Here is a 21394-nt window from a genome sequence, read left to right as displayed (position 1 = left end):
GGGAAGACAGGGATAGTGGAAGATGAGTGTCCCTATCCCTTACCTGTTTCCTGTGTGGAGAAATGTGGCAGTGAAGGAAATGTGCCTGTGTCTGTCAGGGGTATTGACTTGCCTGTGGAGGGAGCTGCCCCAGTCTCCAAGTAGTTGTCTGTGAACAGCCCTGTGTGCTGGGACAAGGGAAATGAAATCCCAAGCTATATATCTGGTGAAGGAGAATGTGTCTCCAGTTTTTCTTCGTCTGTGGAGCAGATAGACGGTGCCTTTCAGCCTGTGATGGCTGAGAATAGTGCAGTTGTCTCAGAGTTGGTTCTGGATTCAGCTAAAACCCAGGAAGGGAATGGTCCTAAGTTTGTATCTGCTGGAGAGAATGGCACTGTAACTAGGTTGCATCCAGTTAGTGTCGTAGCAAAATCCCAGTGGCCAGACAATTCTGGTGCTTGTAGTTTGCCAGTTGCTAATGTGTGGTTGGAAAAGGGTGTAGCAACTCTGTCTGATCAGAATGATACTAGCCAGGGCACAAGGAGAGCATGAAGGTGATTTAATTGTGTTACCTACTGACAGTTTGACAACTTGAAGCAAGAAGGAAAAGATTTCTGAACTTGTGTGTGGCCAGCTTGTTGGGAAGACAATGGTGTTGAAAGAGGAATGTCTCCTTTCTGATTCTTTAAGTGAGCAGTCTGTGCTTCAGGGTCTGAGGACAGATTTGGTTACCGGTGATTCAGGGCAGAATAGTTTTATGGACGAACGCTTGAGGATGCAGGGGACAGCAAGCAAACTCTCACCCTCAGACTCTTTGGATTTGTGTGGTATCTCTGTAAGACAGAGTCCAGCCATGGAATTGGTAGCAGCTAAGAAGTTAAAAGCTGGCATTTGTGTTGATTCAAATTACCTGGCTGGCAGGGAGAAGAAAGACTTGCTAATAGCTGTTAGCACAGAGAGCCCACCCTATCAGCCAGTGACTTCTGTTAGGCAAAAGCAGGTCCAATCCACTGTTGTTTTAACCAAGTTTTACCTTGAGTTTGTAAAGCAATGTTATTGAACATGACTTTGATAAACCATTTGTGTTATAAACTGGTATGGCTTCTAACCCAACACTAGCTGTAGTGAGACAGACCCAAGGATGGGGAGCTCTTGGGATGCACTCAGTGATGTTTGTGTCATCCCTTCCTGCATTAATTTTCCTTGGGGTGTGACGTTATTGATATGATCTGGGACCATATAGAACATGGTTGCAACCAAGGTCCTGTAGTGGCACCAAATCTTATGTAAAAGGGGTCATATAAGGTGTCTAAGACCAGGTTATGGGTTGCTGGTTATGATTATGCTGTCTGTATGCATGTGTCATTTTTAGTTGAAGTTATGAATATTGGCTCTATACTGTCTGTATTTCAAACTTGTGCTATGCTTCTGGGTGGCACCCCAGACAAGTTGGTGTTAGCCCTGCTGATCCTGCTTGATGGCCCATTAAAGACCATCAGCTATACAATTGACCCATTGAGAGAAGGTAGATACACCTTGTACTCAACAAAGTATGCAGGAACTTGCCCACATGACTCCAGACTCCATTTTGCTGTAATTTTCCACAGTAAGAACAAAGAAGTGTTCTTACACCTGAAAAAGACTATAAAAGGCTGATGCCTCATCTCCATCTTGTCTTCAGTCCTGCTTCTTACCTCTGGAGCGACTTTCCTACAAACTGAAGTTCTGAACAAAGGACTGAATGACCCATTCCAGCGGGGGATGTACTCCAGAGACTTGATTTGAACCTGCAGTTTACTCCATCACTGCTACAAGCCTGAACTAAGAACTTTGCCATTACTGTATGTAATTGATTTTATTTAACTAATTCTAGCTCTGATCTCTATCTTTTTCCTTTTATGAATAAACCTTTAGATTCTAAAGGATTGGCAACAGCGTGATTCACGGGTAAGATCTGATCTGTCTATTGACCTGGGTCTGGGGCTTGTTTATTTGGGATTGAGAGAACCTTTTTCTTTTATTGGGGTGTTGGTTTTCATAACCATTCATCACCATGACGAGTGGCACTGGTGGTAATACTGGGAAACTGGAGTGTCTATGGGAATTACTTGTGTTACTTGTGGTTAGCCAGTGGGGTGAGACCAAAGTCCTCTTCGTCTGGCTGGTTTGGTTGCCTTAGAGGTGGAAAAACCCCAGCCTTGGGCTGTAACTGCCCTGTTTTAAGCGATTGGTCCTGAATTGGCACTCTCAGTTGGGTCCCGCCAGAACTGCATCATCACACTCCCTGAGACAGAATCCTTCCCACAGGCAGACAGCTGGGAGATGTACAATCCTGGGGCTTCTGGGGCCTCTTGTTTTTAAACTAAATAAATGTAAATGTGTTTAAAGATGATTACGCTGGTGTTTAAGCTGGACTGTACTCTATGTCTAAGAGAATGAGATTGTATTTTTAAAAAAAATAGAATTATCATATAATGGAGATCACTTATTCTTCAATTTCAGGGGTTTTGAACTATAACTCCAGTTTGGGCTCATCTTTATCTTCCACTCTCCAAACATGAGGGGCCATTGGGATGTTGGGAGCCACTGCCAGATCAAGGAGTGGAGGGACACTCAGCTTTCAGCCTCTCCCTGTACCTGCAGGGAGCTGACATCACACACCATCCTCATACCCAGCCAAGTTCTTTACGGAAAAGAAACCTGTAAATGCTCACTGCAGTTTCTGCAGCTTGCAGCTGGGATGTTTCAGCCCCTCACACAGCAGCTTCATTCCTCCTGCCTCTCCCAGGATGTTCAGCGCAAGATCCAACTCAGTCAGGGTCGGTTTGACACGGAGAACGGAGGGAAGGTCCCCACAGGAACTGGCTGTCAGACCACAATTCATCAGCCTACAAGAGACAAATAAACAGAGAGGGAAATGAGCACTTCTGTCTGTCTGTCCAGTTCCCTCAGTGGGTTTCTAGAAAGATTCAGTTTTTTGGGGAATAAAATCACAGAGTCATAGTAGTGGCTGTTGAGGACCACGTGACAATGGGTGTGATTCCCAACGAATGTACATGTGCCTGCAGTAGCTCCATGAGAACTACCATGAGTGTAAATAGTAGTGTAGCTGCTGGTAGGACGGACAATGGTGGCACAACTTAGCTGTGACAAGTACATGCCCCGGGGGTTCTGGAGAGCTTACTACCGCCCATGTTATGGCAGCTACACCACTATTTATACTCACCCTCATTGAGCTAGTGTGAGTGTGTGTACACAAACTGGGAATCACACCCCTGACTTGTAGGGAGACATAACCCATGTGTGATTTCAATCCATGGGCACCTGTAACTCTCACCAACCCTGTGTTCAACACATGAATTCAAAGCAAAGTTCCGAAACTCCATCTCCTGAACAAACACTTAGGCTTCCCCTAAGAAAAAAATTATGATGAATGAGGAGTCACAAAAAAAGGAAAGGAAAATCTCCCAGAGAAATAATGCAAATGTTGCACTGGAAATTATGTTTTAGTTTCTTGGATGTTCTTTAAACAGATCTCATACAACCAACCCTCTAGGATCTACTTAGTATTCAACAATCAGGATTGAGGGATGGACTCAGTTTAACCAATTATCAATTCCCGCCTCCCTCTTCAATTTTTCCTAGTCCTGACCCATACTACAAAAGGCTGGAATTTCCCCAGGGTCCCCAGTCTCAGAGGCTGAATCTAGAGTGAAATTGTTGGCAAAGTCGTTTGTTGGTAAAGCCTCTAAGGGAGGTGGAGTGCCTATGCCGATGAGAGAAGCTCTCCAGTTTGCATAGGTAGCGTCTTCACTCAGCAATGCAACTGTAGCACAGTAAGTGCAGCCAAGCCCTCAGCTTTCAGCCTTTCCAGATACCTGAAGGGAGCTGATATCACACACCAGTCTCACACCCTGCTGAGCTCTTTACAGAAATGAAACTTGGAAATCCTCACCACAGTTTCTGCAGTTTGCAGTTTGGATGGGTCAGTCCCACACACAGCAGCTTCATTCCTGAATCTTCCAGTTTGTTCAGTGTGAGGTCCAATTCAGTCAGGGACGGTTTGGTACTGAGAACTGAGGACAAGTCCTCACAACAAGCAGCTGTGAGATAACACTGAGAGAGCCTGCAGGAGACAGGAACACAATGGAAAAGGAGCACACATCTGTCTGCCCAGTTCCTTCAGTGGTACTAGAATTATCCCTTTATTCTGGGAACATGATCACAGCATGGTGGTAGTAGATGCTGAAGGTCACATAACCATGTGTGCATTTCAATTTACAGGCATCTGTGGCTCTCAATAATCTTGTCTGCATGCATGAGTGTTATTCTAAGGCAGAGTTCCCAAAATCCATCTCCTGAACATAAATACTTGGGCTTTTCTTAATAAAGAAACTGTACTATAAATAGGTGGTCAGAAGAGGGTTAAAAAAATAAAGGAACTTCATTAGGAAATAGTGAAAATGCTGCTGCATTGGAAGGTATATTTTAGTCCCATGGATGGGGTGAGTGTGCTTTTCATCTGTTTCTGCCACATTTCTACTTCGGTGTCAAACAACCAAACCTCTAAGGAATACTTAGTACTGAGCATTCAGAATTCAGGGATGGGCTCAGTTTTGCCAAGTCAGAAGGCTGCCCCCACCCCCTTCATTTTTCCCAGTGTTGATCTCACATGCTAAAAAAGAATGGAATTACCCTAGAGCAGGGGTTCTCAGCCTTTTTCTTCCCTCCCGCCCCCAGCACCATGATATAAAAACTCCATGGCTCAGCTGTGCCACAACAACTGGTTTGCTGCATATAAGAGCCAGGTCCAGTGTTACAGGAATATCAAGTAGTGCAGTTGCCTGGGGCCCCATGTCACAGAGGACACCGCAAAGCTAAGTTGCTCAGGCTTTGGCTTCATCCCCGGGTGGTGTGTTCGAGGGCCTAGGCTGCAGTCCCATGTGGCAGGGCTTCAGCTTTCTTCCCTGGGCCCTAGCGAGTCTAATGCCAGCCATGCTTGGCGGAACCCTTGAAACCTGCTTGCCAGAGAGCTCCGTACTGCTGATTGGGAACCACTGCCCTAGGAAGCCCAATCTCACAGACTGGGCTACAGTGAAATTGTTGTTACAATCTGTCATAAACAGATGGTTAAGGGTTAATGCCTCTTTTACCTGTAAAGGGTTAAAAAGTTCACCTAGCCTAGCTAACACCTGACCAGAGGAACCAATGGGGGAACAAGATGGTATTTAGAAAGGCATAAATAGTTTATGTTTATTTTCTTTGTAACTTGTCTATGTTACCAATAAGAGGAATTGAATCAAATTGGGTGTATAACATTTTTTTGTGTAAAGCTAAATTTGTGCCCAGGGGAACATCCTCTGTGTTTTGAATCTGTTGTCTGTGAGAGTAGCTGGTATGCTAATCTTCCCAGAGGGTTTCTTTTACCTTTCTTTTCTTTAATTAAAAGCTTTTTTTCTTAATATCACTTGATTTTTCCTGTTTTTTAGATCCAAGGGATTGGGATTGGAACGTCCACTCACAGGGATGATTGGTGGGGGGAAAGAAGGGGGGATGGTTAATTTCTCCTTGTTTTTAGATCCAAGAGGATTGGATCTAGACTCACCAGGGATTGGTGGGGGAAAGGAGGGGGGAATGGTTAATTTCTCCTTGTTTTAAGATCCAAGGGATTGGATCTGGACTTACCAGGGAATTGGTGAAGGAGTCTCTCAAGGCTACCCAGGAAGGGGAAGGTTTTGGGGGGAAAGAGAGTGATCCAGACACTGAAAATTCTGGATGGTGGCGGCAATACCAGATCTAAGCTAGTAATTAAGCTTAGAAGTGTCCATGCAGGTCCCCACATCTGTACCCTAAAGTTCAGAGTGGGGAAGGAACCTTGGCACAATCTTTCACCATTGCATTGCTACTGATGGCAGATTGTCTGTCAGCATTATTAACCACTATGTCCCCTAACCCTGCTCTCAGTAAAAATGCTAGTGTCTGTTGTTAACACTCAAGGAACTGCACCAGCAGTAGTGAAGTTTTATTAGCCAAATTTTAACAACGAAGTCAGAAGACAAGGCACAAATGCAATAAACAGTGAAAAAGGATTTGGTGTTTGTGGAAAAGTCTGGCACATTGGACTTTCATAAAATGATATGGAAGAATGTGGCTGGGGAACTATTCAGAAGCTTAGGATCTAAATCACAGTGAATTTTGGAAGAACTAACAGGATGTCTAGAATGGGCCCAGATGTGTTGTGTATGTTATGTACAAGAACAAAATGCAAAGGAGAGACAGAGAGACACCAGATGACTTTCCTTAAGAAATCTCAGCCAAATTTCCAGTGATGCTTAAGGCCAGACCATCAGCTGGTGTCACTGAATCTCCTCTGAAGTCACTGGAGCTTTACTGATTGAAGGTAGCTGAGCATCTGGCCCTTAATGTGGAATTGCCAAAATGCAATATAGTCATGATTTTTAATAGATAAATATATTACTCTTGGAGAGAATCCTGCGCCACTGCGCACGTGCAGAATCCATGTCTGGATGCCTGGCATAGAATTTTTTTCTGTGCAGAAAATACATTCTGCCCAAGAAGTGCTGCAGTTCTGCCTTTCGCCTACCAGAGGCCGCTGTGGCACCAGAACAGACAGCAGCGGCTGACCCTCAGCAATAGCCAGCAGCAGCTGTGTCCATCACAGCACCCAGCCTGCAGAGCTAGGATAGGAGGCACAGGATATGGCGACACAGAGTGGGTCACATGGGGCTGCTGGGTGGGGTTGCAGACTGGGGTTCAGGGGAGCTAGGGAGGGAGAGACTGGGGCTGGGGTCAGGAGCTAGTGGAGTGAGAACACTGAGCCAGAGACTGAATGGGAGGGAGGCTGCAGGGGCACATGGCAATGGGGACAGTGGGATTCAGGGACACACAGGGATGGGGCAGATGTGCCTGACTGAATGGGAGAGGCTAGGGGTCAGTCAGAATCTGCATGGAGGAGGTTCTCAACTCCCTAACAATTCCTCTCCCCCCAACCACCTCCCCCGCCCCCACTCCCATACTTGTCTTATTCACATCCAACAAACCTCCAGGTTCACTCCCAGGCTGCTTTCTCCCTCAGCTTCTCTGTTACCCTTCACTCCCCCAAGCCTTCGCACTGTTTCTGAGGGATTTAAGATCCTGGGGCTTCTGGGGCCTCTTGTCCACATCCTTTCTGTAGTTGGGGGCCCAAAACGGGACACAATACTCCAGACGTAGCCTCACCAGCGCTGAATAGAGGCGAATAATCACTTCCCTCTATCTGCTGGCAATGCTCCTATTAATGCAGCCCTATATGCCATTGGCCTTCTTGACAGCAAAGGCACACTGCAGACTCATATCCAACTTCTTGTCCAGCCACTATAATCCCCAGGTCCTTTTCTGCAGAACTGATGCTTAGCCAGTCGGTCCCCAGCCTGTAGCAGTGCATAGGATTCTTCCATCCTAAGTGCAGGACTCTGCAATGTCCTTGTTGAACCTCATCAGATTTCTTTTGGCCCAATCCTCCAATTTGTCTAGGTCACTCTGGACCCTACCCCTACCCTCCATCATATCTACCTCTCCCCCCAGCTTAGTGTCATCTGCGAACTTGCTGAGAGTGCAATCCATCCCATCATGCAGATCATTAATGAAGATGTTGAACAAAACCAGCCCCAGGACCAGTTTGATACCGGCTGCCAACTAAATATTAGTGCATGGAAGACACAAACCATACAATGTACCAGGGCACAGTTACTACTTCGCGCTGTCCACTTTCCAAAATATGAATAGAAGGCTTTCTTGACCCTTGTTCTCATGATGATTGTTTCTAGTCGATGTATCATCTTCTCGGTTGTTCAAAACAGGCTGAAAATCTGCCTACTTCTGCCTCCTACCCATCAGCCAGGCTCTTGCACATGTTGTGCAAAACACAAGCAACAGTAACACTAACGAGATCTCTCTCAACGGCTCAAGGACCCATATCACAGGACACCTCCACTTTCCTTTCAGCATTTCAAATGCCCACTCAAGAGATTTTGCAGCTGCTGATGTTTAACAGCTTCTTTCTCCTGTCTGATTGTTCAGTGAAAAACTTTATAGGCCAGGGATGCAGAAGCTAGACCTGGCCTCCCCAGATGACAGCCGGCATCACTACACCAGCAATATCCACGGTGCTGTTTGGAGACAGTTCCTATTTCACTTTGCCTAAAATAGGAGGGAGTCTTAAGACCAAAGCATAATGGACCTTTCCAGATCCCCCCACATTAATATAAGTGAACCTGCCACATTGATCAACCAGGTTTTGCCGGGCCATGAAGAAATACTTCTTCCTACTGATAAACTCAGAAGCTTTGTGCAGGGATCCAATCCATGACACAGGAGTCTTATCAATGGCCCCAGTGCAATGTGAGTACTCCGAGCATTCAAAGTCATCAGTTACCTCCTGCACATTGCCTACCTTTATGATCCCAGGCAACAGCACCCCTCTGTCACAACAGCCCCAGATTTTCCAAAACTGAATGCATTAGCCACCATCAGTAGAAATTGGGGTGGTTAACTTCCACAAGGCACTGGCCACACGCTTCTCCATATGGATGAGGAAGCATATTGATTTTCCTGCACTGCTGCTCCAATGTGTGCACTGCACAGACTTCCAGGAAAGTGGCACCTGGCTGTGAGTCCTGTGCTGGAAGCTCTGCAGGGATAGAAGCAAGTTCTGATCCATCAATGAATGGGAGCATGTTGCCAAAGACATCTTCCCCATGCTACTCCTAAGAGAAAGAGTTGGTCAGAGCAGTGCAGGGGAGTGTCAGGAGGGCAAGTGGATCAGAACGGTACAGTAGTGAAGGCATGTAGTGAGGGCTTCAGCTCTGCCCACAAAATCTCCTACATCCATGCTCCTTGTGTCTGTCCCCATTTAAAAATTCTCCCCAATGATTCCATGCTAGTCCTTGCACTGTTCTGGCATCCTCTACCTAGCTCATCAACCTGCAGAGCTTCCCTATGCCCATCTCTCTGAAGATGGGGGACCAGGCTGAGCTGGCAGGCAGAGTGATGGGAGATGAGGAAATGATGCAGGGCAGTGAAGAGAACAACATGGAGCCAGCGCACACTGTGGCTGGGTTAGTCACTGCCGAGGAGGCAGGAGCAGTGGAGGGGAGAGCTGGGCTGTGGAACATGGGAGTGTTGAGAAATTATTCTTAAAAAAACAAGGAAATTAAATGCCCCAAAACTTCATCAATGCAGAGTTAAGATTGCCTCAGGCCCTCCCAGAACATGGAGAGTGGCTATATTTGAACATCTGAAAACCAGGCATACGAAGTTAAAATACATCACGGCAACAACAGAACCTTAACTGTCCCAACACATCAACAGCCCACATACTAGCATTCTATGGACTGAGCCATGCCCAGTGGAGGGACACTCAGCTTTCAGCCTCTCTATGTACCTGCCGGGAACTGATATGACACACCATCAGCCTTGCTGAGTTCTGTACTTACGCCAGTCTCTGCAGTTTGCAACATGAACCTTTCAGTCCCTCACACAGCAGCCTCGCTCCCAACTCTCCCAGATTGTTCATTGACAGGTCCAACTCAGTCAGGGTCTGCTTGGTACTGAGGGCAGAGAAGAGATCCTTGTAACAAGCGGCTGTGAGATGACCATTAGTAAGCCTGTAGAAGACAGATAAACAGAGAGGAAAATGAACACTTCAGTCTATCTAGTTCCCTTGGTGGGTACCAGTGAGTTGCTAGAAAGATGCCTTTGTTCTTAGAATAAAATCACAGAGTTGTAGTAGTGGATGCTGAGGACCACATGATCTTGTATGTGGATTTCAATCCACATACCTCTGTAGCTCTCCCTGATCCTTCGTTCCAGAGACGATGTTATTCTAAGGCAAAATTCCCAAATTCCATCCCCTGAGCAGAGATACGTGGACTTCCCCTAATAAAGAAACTTGATTATAAACGAGGGGTCGAAGGAGGGGAAAGAATGAGAGGGAAAGGAATCTGACTGGGAAATAATGAAAATGCTGCTGCTCTGGAAGATATGTTACAGTTTTATGACTGGAGGGAACCTGTTTTTCTCTCTTGCTGCATCATTTTTACTCAGGATTCTGCAAATAACAAGCCACTATCTGTGGGATACTTAATATTGAACATTCAGGATTCAGGGATGGGCTCTGTTTTGCTAGTTCATGGGTCCCTTGCCCCCCACTGCCTCTCCTGTTTTCTCTGAGCTTGACCATACACTTAGGGTGACCAGATGTCCCGACTTTGTAGGGATAGTCCCAATTTTTGGGTCTTTTTCTTATATAGGCTCCTATTACCCACCACTCCACCCCTGTCCCGATTTTTCACACTTGCTATCTGGTTACCCTACATACACCAGACAAGAGTGGCATTTCCCTAAGTGAAATTGTTTTTACTATCTCTCACCATTGCAGCTCCTCTACTGGCCAACTGTCTGCCAGCGTTATTAAGAAGAATTAGCTAAACCTGCGATTTCAGCCTGTCACCAACTAGACAAAGTGTTTCTGCAGACCCACAGCATCTGATTCATGTGGGGATTGACACACTGACACCCCATCAAGCAGCCCCCCTGTGTTATGGAATAGTATTGCCATCCTAACCACACTGACGAAAGCTTCTTTTGAACCACTCAGTTAATGGTAGCTTCATTTGCATATATGGAAGATTAATTTCCTATTTACAGTGACTGTAGCTCTCAGCATGAGGAGTTTCAGGCTCTCATGACTGATCCACTTTACAAATATTACAAAGTTAAGTGCTGGATATAGATATTCAAGCCTGTCTGCAAATGCATATACTTTAAGAATTTAAGTGTATTCTTATCACTTAGCTAGTTATAGAGTGTCAAGGATTTTTCCCCCACTTTGAACTTTAGGGTACAGATGTGGGGACCTGCATAGACACTTCTAAGCTTAATTACTAGCTTAGATCTGGTACACTGCCACCACCCAGAATTCCAGTGTCTGGGGCACTCTCTGTTCTCCCCAAAACTTCGTCCCCTTCCTGGGTTGCCTTGAGGGACTTCACCAATTCCCTGGTGAACACAGATCCAAACCCCTTGGATCTTAAAACAAGGAGAAATTTGCCATCCCCCTCCTTTCCCCCACCAATCGCTGGTGAGTCTAGATCCAATCCCCTTGGATCTTAAAACAAGGCAAAATCAATCAGGTTCTTAAAAAGAAAGGTTTTAATTAAAGAAAGACAGGTAAAAATCATCTCTGTAAAATCAGGATAGGAAATGCTTACAGGGTAATCAGATTCCTATAGACCAGAGGGGCCCCCTTAGCTTTAGGTTCAAAGTTACAGCAAACAGAGGTAAAATCCTTCCAGCAAAAACAAACATTTACAAGTTGAGAAAACAAACATAAGACTAACACGCCTCGCCTGGCTAATTACTTACAAGTTTGAAACATGAGAGACTGGTTCAGAAAGATTTGGAGAGCCTGGATGGATGTCTGGTCCCTCTTAGTCCCAAGAGCGAACAACAACAACACAAAGAGCACAAACAAAAGACTTCCCTCCACCAAGATTTGAAAGTATCTTGTCCCCCTATTGGTCCTCTGGTTAGGTGTCAGACAGATTTACTGAGCTTCTTATCCCTTTACAGGTAAAAGAGACATTAACCCTTAACTATCTGTTTATGACATAGAGGTACAAAACAAAAATCAAAATCAGTCTGCCTGTTTATAGGCCTTCTCTCACTATGATAGTCTAAGGCCCTGTTCTTAGGCTAAGGCCTGTGGCTAAACAGCAGGGGCAGCCATAAGCTGGGAAGCAAACGGTCACATCCTCATCAGTCACACTGAAGTAAGGCAGTTCTGGGCTGTTGAAAATGTGATCCAATCCATTACCTCCAGAGAAAGGGAAGAGACTAAAAGACTTAAAGAAAACTTAAAAAGTGACAAAGAGTCCTGTGGCACCTTATAGACTAACAGATGTATTGAAGCATAAGCTTTTCGTGGGTGAATACCCACTTCGTCGGATGAAAAATTAGTTTGATAGCATCCTGTATGGCAAGAACTCACTCATCAATAGCTGGGGTGTGAAATCTTCATTTCTTTGTTGTGCTATCACTGTAGTTCCCACTTCCCTATTGTTTGTCTGTATAATCTCTGTCTGGTTCTGCAATTGTTTCTGGCTGCTGTATAATTAATTTTGTTGGGTGTAAACCAATTAGGGTGATGGGATATAATTGGTTAAATAATCATGTTACAGTATGTTAGGATTGGTTAATTAAATTTCAGTAAAATGATTGGTTAAGGTATAGCTAAGCAGAACTCAAGTTTTACTAGATAGTCTGCAGTCAATCAGGAAGTGGGGGGCAGGAACTGGAATCATGTTTTGCTAAGTGGGTGGAATGGGAACAGGGAATGGGGACAGGGACACAAGCAAGGCTCTGTGGTGTCAAAGCTGGGAAGTGGGACATGGAGGAAGGAAACTGGAATCATGCTTGCTGGAAGTTCATCCCAATAAACATCAAATTGTTTGCACCTTTGGACTTCAGGTATTGCTGCCTTCTGTTCATGCGAGAAGGAACAGGAAATGGGAGGGTTAAGGGATAAGCCCTCTAACGCGCTCAACATTCTACTTAGGACAAATTATAAAGCCCTTGGAAACTCCAGCCAACCTTTTATTTCATTTGACATCAGTTTCATTGGATAAAGTTGTTCCCAGGAGCTCCCATCCTGAAGAAGTTGTGTGTTTCCTGGATGTCCCTCACTTAATGGAGGCCAAAGCTTTCTTCCTTGCTGAAGGTTTTTGGTTTTGGTGGGTTTTCTCTCTCTCTCTCACACACACACAGAGTTGCCATATGAGACTAATGAGTTATGATCTGATGGTTTCCTGTTAGGAGGTACCTTACTCCTCATTATACATTTTAAAAATGTCCCCTACCATTGTTGGGTGTAGGCCTTGGTTGTTACTGCTCATTGCAACCAAGGGGCCGAAGCAGCGTGAAGTTGCTCCAGATTGGTGAGAGGCAGAAGGCCTGGAGCAGTGGGTGGGTGGGTGCATTTGGGATGGCATGATCCCAAAAGCAGTCATCATCACGCCACTGTGACTGAAGCACAGTAGCAGAGATGCCAACATGAAAGCGGCATTTGCAATGGGGAAGGTCCCTGTGGGGCAGCCATTAGCAATGTGTACCTGAGCCAACAGACAATGCAGCCACACAGATGGCTGATGGATATTTGTAGGATTCTGTCATTGTATCTGCCGCCATACACTCCATTAATAGCACAAGTGAGTAATCAGATGGCACTATTACAGCTAGTCTTATAAATCCTGTTTATCTGAACATATTGGCTCATAGATCATGGAAGAACTGGTATGGTGTTAGCCGGGGTACAATTCTTTTTGGAAGCTAAGGCATCACATTAGCAAAAAAAATTTCACCGACTGAGTCTCTGAGATTAAATAATTTCTTAGGTGAGCAGCTGCTGCCTACAGTATACACAGACTACATTTCAGGGAAGTTCTATGGCCTGTGCTATACAGGAGGTCAGAGTAGATGACCACAGAGCTCCCTTCGGGCTTTGGAGTCTATGAATCCATACATGGTCAATACAGCAGCCATGGTACAGAGAGCTGCACGGCTGCAGCATTGCTGGGATAACAGCAGTAACAGGAGGGTTTTAAAAAGGGAAAAAAAAGTTTCTTACTTTAGTTTCTTTAATTTACAGTTTGGTTCCTTCAGCGCTTGACAGAGCAGGTAAATATGCGAATGATTTGACTCATCCTGATGTAGTTCCCTAGAAAGAGGAGAATAGAAAATGTCTATGTTACTCTCTGGAGATAGATTTTAATTCTGTTTCCTGAACGTAGTAATATCCTCTTGGGTGGCGGGATCATACACTGCCGCTGAGTTACTCCACTGTTTCTGTTCATTATCATTTCTCCAGACAAACATCTTTTACCAAAAGATGGATCCTAAATCCAGGGGGTGGGATCCCCAAGGGGCACTTGGGCAGAGTGCTGCAGCTCCTAACTTCTACATGCCCTGCTGCCTAGTGGAATTCACAACCTCGAGTTAGGTGCCCAGGCTCCCTGTATAATGCATGGGGAACGTTAAGTGCCAAAAGAATGAGATCCACAAAAGCTACTGAGCAGCGAGCCACCTAAACTAGCCAATAGGAAATTTTGAGGAAAGGGGTGAGGCCTTAGCCCCACCCCATCAAGGAATTAGGTGGCTCCTTCCAATTGTGATTCACAGCTGTGAACCCCCTCCTGGAGCCAGGTGCCTAAGCTGGGCCAGATCTTTTTCACACAAAACATGGCTGGAGGCAATGGTGATGGTGCCCCCTTACAACCTTTCACCTAGTGGTGAGAGCACTCACCTGGAAGGGACGAGACCTGGTTCCAGTCCTTGCTCCCAAGATTATTTACACAGAGTGGTACAGCTTCAACAGGACAGATTGAGACGGTCCCACCTCAGGATGGCCTGGTGGATAGGGTGCACTCCTGAGGGGTGGGAGATGTGGATTCCAACCCCCTCAGGCAGAGGAGGGAACTGAACCTGGGTCTCCTACACCTCAGATGGGTGTACTAACCACTAAGATAAAGGGGATCACCGTAAGCTTTGTGTGAGGCATGATTTATTAGGTATGTTCTTAGATGGCCTCTGATTATACAACTAGATCTGACCCGGCAGTCAATATTGCTGAGGAACATACTTTTGGTGAATCCTGCTGGGGCCCAGGCAAGAGGTAGGTGCTGAGCTGCTTTGCGGTCTCAAGTCTGAGGCAGCTGTGTGCATGCCAAGAGGCAGCAATTTGGGCACCAGGGAGATTTTACCAAGGAAAACAGGTGCCTCTGGAGTTTAGGCACATATAGGCTTAGGCAGCAGCTGTGTGGAGGTTTTGTGTATCTGAATTTTGGACATAGGCATCTAAATTGACCCCTGTGTGAATCCTACCCAAAGAGTCAAATAGAACAGATTCTATGAAGTGTAACACTTTCCTGTTCAGACAATTTGCGAAAAAGGCAACATTCACTGAGAACTATTTTTTATTTTCTGCCCAGCTCTAATAAACAGATCTTTGTAAACACATTACTGCAGGGGTCCTCAAACTTGGGTTCTGACCCCTGTGGAGGGCGGTATTACAAAGTTATTATGTGGGGGCCTGGAGGGCCGGTGGAGTAGTGGTTGGAGAACTTAGTTTTCGGCCCCTTGCTTGGATGAGGAGCTTCAATCTTTAAGGCACAGAACTAGTCTCTTGAGTGTATTTTAAAATGAAATAAGGAACTGAAGTGGGGTCAAGCAATTGACAATGCAATTTGTCAACAGCAGCACACACAATAGTATGGGGCAGATATTTTTTTTCTGCCATCAAGCAAAAACATGTTTTATTAATTGGTTCTCTCCTGATTCTGGCACCCTCTCCAAGTGCCCCATCTCTGTTTCAGTGGGATAGGACTCTGCAGGTGCAAATCCCCTTCCTTACCCAGAAAGTGGGGGTTTTCTGGAGTGTCTGGCCTGAGTCAGGAGGCTCACTGCTCCAGGGATGAGAGGCCTATGGGGATAGCAGAGGAGAAGATTGTTAACCCCTCAAAAGAGGGAGAGAGTCTCAGGTGAAGGAAAGGGTCAGTGTGTTGTGGAAGCAGGGAAAGAAAGAGAGGGTTTAAGTGCAGCCATTTAAATGTCAGAGACAGAGCCACTGTTCTGCCAAGTCTTAGCCTAATATCACGAGATCTGTAGAAGCAGGGCTCATGTCAAAAGCGAGTGGAAAACAGCAGAATAGTCAGTGTGACTTAGCCTTGAGATAACGATGTTTTGAGAAGAGAAAGTGAGAAAATACTGGAATAGATAGCAAATAGCCTAAATAAAATGCAGATGTCAGTAATGAATGCACGTCACAAAGAGGTATAAATGCTTGTGTGATTTTGTTTGTACGCTGGAGAAACTGAGGCAGAGATGCTTTCTGTCAGCTGTGTTCTTCCCTTGCAATTGCATGTCCTGAATAAAGCTGTCTCTGATTTTGTTGCTTCCAATCTGAGAGTGGCATTCATTTCTTCCACAGTGTGAGGTTGTGTGGTTTTGTTTTAGTTGTGTCCTCTCCCCCCTTGTGCTCACTGGTAACTTGGATTTTTAAGATCCCTTTTGGGTTGTGCCCTAGAGGTCATGTGACATGGTGCTAGCTGTAGCAACCTGGCCATAGAAGTTGCTGCAGTGCCAGGAAAACTGCAGGTTAAACTGAAGCCAATTAACTTTGTAGCAAGGCGGGATACCCCACAGCCCCGCTGAGGGACAAACCTCCCCTACCACCACCGTGGGCGGAGCCGTTGGGTCCTGCGCCCTCCCCTCAGAGGTCACAGCTCAGACCCGGAAATATAAAAGCTTGCCTGCAGAGCTCAGTCGAGGCCCAGCCGCCGCATGGGCCAGACGTCTGTGGCTGCTGCCAGCTGGAGCTCACACCCGGCCAGCCGAGCCTGCCCTGCACTCGCTACCCCGACGAGGACTGGCTGAGCCTGCCTCGCACCAGCTACCCCGAGAAGGACTGGCCGGGACCACCCCACTCCAGCTATCCCGAGGAAGGGCCAAGTCCGCTGCTTGCCAGCTACCCCGAGGAAGAGCTGAGCCTGCCACTTGCCAGCTACCCCGAGGAGCCACTGAGCCTACCATCGGCTACTTACCCAGAGGAACCGATGGTGGTTGAGACCGCCGATGACGCTACGACGACTGAGGTTCCCTATGAGGGAGAGTGTGGAAGTAGCCCGGGAGCAGCCGACCCCAGTCTGGCTGCAGCACTGTCAGAGCCTCTGTCAGTGTGTTGTGGCCAGGATCCCCACTGACAGCAGTGAGTTTCTGTCGTGCTAGGGCACCGGGCTGGGATGCAGTGGAGTGGGAGGGCCTGCGTCCCCGCTGCCACTCCACTCCGGGATGGCAGACTCCCACTTCCCCTGGCCTGAGGAGGCTGAAACCTATGCTTATGGCTCAGCCCTGCCTGAGGGCCTGAGCATTCTGACTCAGTGTTTGGGTGCCCCGCCCTGACCTAGAGCCTGGGCCGGCTTCAGACTATTGGCTCAGCCTCGCCCAGGGGCCTGAACCCCCAACCGAGCGTGCGTTGTTCCCCACGACAGCAGAACCATTGGCCGACAGACTAGGGCGAGGCGGTGGGATACCCCACAGCCCTGCTGAGGGACGAACAGCGGCCGAGCCGCACTACACGTGGTACCAGAAGTGGGGACTCTACCCAGAATGTGGGCACGAGCCCTTGACTCCTGTGAGAAGGGGTCTGGGGGACAGCGATCCCCCACTGGAAACATGGACTTGGCCAAGCTCTTCACCTTTCCAACGGAGAGCCAGGAATGACAGCAAGCGGCCCAGCTGCAGCAGCAGCAGCAACCGGCTGCCCAGCTCCAGCAGCAACAACAGCTGGTTGAGAAGCTGGGAGCACAACAGCAGCAGCTGATCCAGGACCTGACAACACAGAACCAAGAGTTCCAGCGACAATGTCTGCAGCAGCTAGCGATGGCACTGCCCCGACCCCTGGACCCTCAGCTGGGAGACACGGATGGGACCCCTCGGCTAACCCCGCCTGTAAGACTGACTAAGATGGGCCACTGGATGACCCCGAGGTCTTTTTGGTGACTTTCAAAAGGGTGGCTCAGGTTGCCGGGTGGGCCCCTGACCAGTGGGCCACCCTCCTAGCCCCATACTTGATGGGGACGGTGCAAACAGTGTACCGGGGTTTGTCCATGGAGGATGCCAGGGACTATATCCGGGTGAAGGCGGTGATTTTGGATGCCTTAGACGTCAGCCTGGAAACCTTCCAGCAGCGGTTCCAGAGTCTGGCCTACAACGCAGGCGCCCGCCCCCCGTTGGTGGCTCAGGAGCTGAGAGACTTATGTAGGCGGTGGCTACAGCCCGACAGGCGGAACCCCGAAGAGCTCATGGAACAAATTGTCCTGGAGCAGTTCCTCCACATCCTCCTGTCGCGGAGAAGGGCTTGGGTCCTCCGGCACTGGACCCTGATGGTAGTGGCCGCCGTCACCCTCATGGAGAACTTCCTTGCGGTGGAAACTCTGGTCAGGCCGGGTATGCGGGGTCACCCTCCAAGGCTCGAGTGCCCCAACCCTGAAACATGGGTGAGCACCCGGGCAGAACTGCGGACTCCCCCGCAGAGTCAGGAGCCCAGGTCTAGGCGTCTCGAGGGTCCCCCTTGGCAAACACCTACAGGCCCCGAGACTGGGACTGGCCGCACCCTGCAGAGCCCCGCTACGAGCCAGAAGGGTGGTTCGACCCGACCTGGACGATCCGAAATTGGGCCCTGTTTCTCCTGTGGGAAGCATGGACACCTCCAATGGGACTGCACAGAGATGGATTGCAGCTTTGGACACGTCTGCACCAGAGAAAACCGTGCCCGACTGCCGCAGGCTACCAAAGTCACCATGCCCGTAGTTGTCGGGGACTGCCAGATGCGGGCCCTGGTTGACTCTGGCTGTGGACAGACACTCGTCCACCAAAGCCTAGGCTTCCCCGAAGACCCCTGCTTGGGAACGATCCAGTTACAGTGTATTCATGGCGATGTTCGACCCTACGCCAGTGCCCAGGTCCCCCTTACCGTGGATAGAGTCACGCGAGCCATCGTGATCGGCCTGGCCCTGCGACTCGCCTACCCCGTGATCTTGGGGCGGGACTGGCCAGAGTTTCTGGGCATTCTGAGGTCACACATGCAGGAAAGCCCTGAGGTCACCCTTGCCTTGGAAGGGGACTGCCCTGAGGACCCGACAGAGGAGGCTGAAGAGGCGGGGCCTAAGAGCCAGGACAGTGTGTCGGATGACCTCCTGCCGATGCCCACTGACGACCCCACGATCGGCACCGATTTCTGCCGGGACCAGAGGGAGGACCCCACCCTGGGCCGGGCATATGAACAGCTCGTGGTGGTCAACAGCGCCTTGATTGATCCAGCCCGGGCTATGAGCTGGCCCCGGTTCGAGCTATGTCGCGACTGTCTCTATCGGATAGATCGAGATTCCCACACCGGGGAGGTTCAGACACAATTGTTGGTGCCTCGGTGCCACCGATGAGCTGTAGTGAGGCTTGCCCACGACGTCCCAGCGGCCGGGCATTTAGGCCAGGAAAAGACCCTTGCCCGAATCCTGGCCCAGTTTTTCTGGCCCGGGGTGCACCAGGAGGTGCGGAACTATTGTAGCTCTTGTCCACAGTGCCAGCTGGCCGCTCCCTCATGGACGGCCCCAGCCCCCCTAATATCCATGCCTATCGTAGAGACGCCGTTTGAATGCGTTGCGATGGACTTGGTGGGACCGTTCCCGAGAAACCGGGCTGGGTTTCTCTACATCCTGGTCATCGTCGACTATGCCACCCGCTTCCCCGAAGCTGTCCCGCTCCAGAGCATCATGGCAAGGACCATTGCTGAGGAACTGGTCAAGGTCTTTGCCCGCGTGGGCCTGCTCCGGGAAATCCTTACCGACCAGGGTACCAATTTTACCTCCTGGTTGCTGCGGCAGGTCTGTGAACTCCTAGGGATTAAGCAGCTGCGCACCTCAGTGTACCACCCGAAAACCGACGGCCTGGTGGAGCGGTTCAACTGCACCCTGAAAGACATGCTGTGCAAGTTCTGTCCTGAGGACCTGCGCAGATGGGACCAGTTGATCCCACCGTTGTTCCTGGCCATCTGTGAAGTACCCCAAGCCTCCACCAAATTCTCCCCCTTCGAGTTGTTGTATGGCCGGTGTCCAAGGGGGCTCCTGGACCTCATGAGGGAGACCTGGGAGCAGACCCCATCACTTGCTCAGGGCCTTCTACAGTATGTCCTCCAGCTTCAGGGCCCTTCCACCCGAGCCGGAACGCTCGCTCGAGAGAATATGAAGGCGGGGCAGGAAGCTCAGACCCAGACCTATAACCAAGAGGCCCGGGCCCGCGAGTTCCAACCCACAGACCGGGTGCTGCTTCCTTTGCCTACCAATGAATCTAAGCTACTGGCCCAGTGGCAGGGGCCCTAGAGGTGGTTTGGAAGGTCAGGCCAGTTCCCTATGAGATTAACCAGCCCGACCGCTGAAGGAAAACCCAGAGGTACCATATCAACCTCTTGAAACCTTGGTGCAAACGAAAAGGCCTCCTGATCAATCCTTGTCCACCAGAACCTGAGTTAGGGCCCCAGGCTACCCCGCTCGAGGACCCCATGGCATCTCATCTTGGGGAAGCACTAACTGAGGAGCAACAAAAACAGAACAGATGCCTCCTGCAGGCATTCCGTAGGACATTCACTGCCCAGCCAGGCTACACGATCCTCGAGTACCATACCATTCAGACTGAGCTAGGGGTGGTGATCCGAGAGTCAACTAGACCCGTACCATATTGGATGCGGCAGATCATCAAGGAGGAAGTTCGGGTGATGCTAGAGCTGGGTGTTATCGAACTGTCACAGAATGAATGGCGCAGCCCCGTACTCCTGGTTCCCAAACCGGACAGCACCCAGCGCTTCTGCATCGACTTCCGCCATGTCAATTTGATCTCGAAGTTCGACACTTACCCGATGCCACGAGTAGATGAGCTGCTGGATCATTTAGGAAAGGCCCACTTCCCCACAACCCTCGACCTAAGCAAAGGATACTGGCAAATCCCCCTCGACCCCGCATCACGGGAAAAGATGACATTTGCCATGGCCTCGGGCCTCTACCAGGTCACGTGGATGCCCTTCGGTCTCCATGGGGCCCCTGCAATGTTCCAGCGGCTCATGGATCGCCTCCTTCGCCCTCATCAAGACTACACGGCTGCGTACCTGGACGATGTCGTCATTTACAGCGACCGCTGGGAGAACCACCTGGAGCAAGTGGCAGTGGTCCTGCGGTCCCTATAGGCCACGGGATTGACCGCCAATCCAAAGAAGTGCCATATCAGGTGGCAGGAGATCACCTACCTGGGGTACACTATTGCAAAGGGACAAGTCAGACCACTCGTGGGAAAGGTCCAAGCACTAGCCGCATGTCCACCCCCCACTACAAAGTGTCAGGTGCACCAGTTCCTCAGACTGGCGGCTACTACCGGAAGTTCATCCCCGACTTCGCCTCCATCACAGCCCCTTTAATGGGACTCTTGACTAAAACCAGTCCCCGACGAGTAGAGTGGATCCCAGAGTGTGACCGTGCCTTCCGGGCCCTCAAAGACTGTCTCTGCTGCGAACCCGTCTTGTACAGTCCTGACTTTTCCCGAAGGTTTGTCTTCCAAACAGATGCCTCAGAGGTGGAGCTGGGAGCGGTCCTGTCCCAGGAAGTGGATGGTGAAGAACATCCCGTTATATATCTTAGCCAGAAATTATTTCCGCGAGAACGGGCTACGCCGTAATAGAGAAGGAGGCCTTGGCGGTAAAGTGGGCCTGTGATGCCCTGCGGTATTACCTCCTGGGGGCCCCCTTCATACTTGTCACCGA

The 21394-nt window shown here is 49.0% G+C and overlaps 1 pseudogene; it reads right to left on the bottom strand.

Moving 5' to 3' along the window:
• The window catches only part of LOC116836365 (NACHT, LRR and PYD domains-containing protein 12-like), a 66782-nt pseudogene that overhangs the window by 28104 nt on the left and 17284 nt on the right, over positions 1–21394 (bottom strand).

The sequence above is a fragment of the Chelonoidis abingdonii genome, chromosome 6 (genome assembly GCF_003597395.2).
Source record: "Chelonoidis abingdonii isolate Lonesome George chromosome 6, CheloAbing_2.0, whole genome shotgun sequence".
In the NCBI taxonomy this organism is placed as follows: domain Eukaryota; kingdom Metazoa; phylum Chordata; order Testudines; family Testudinidae; genus Chelonoidis; species Chelonoidis abingdonii.
This window is presented reverse-complemented; position numbering and strand designations above follow the sequence as displayed.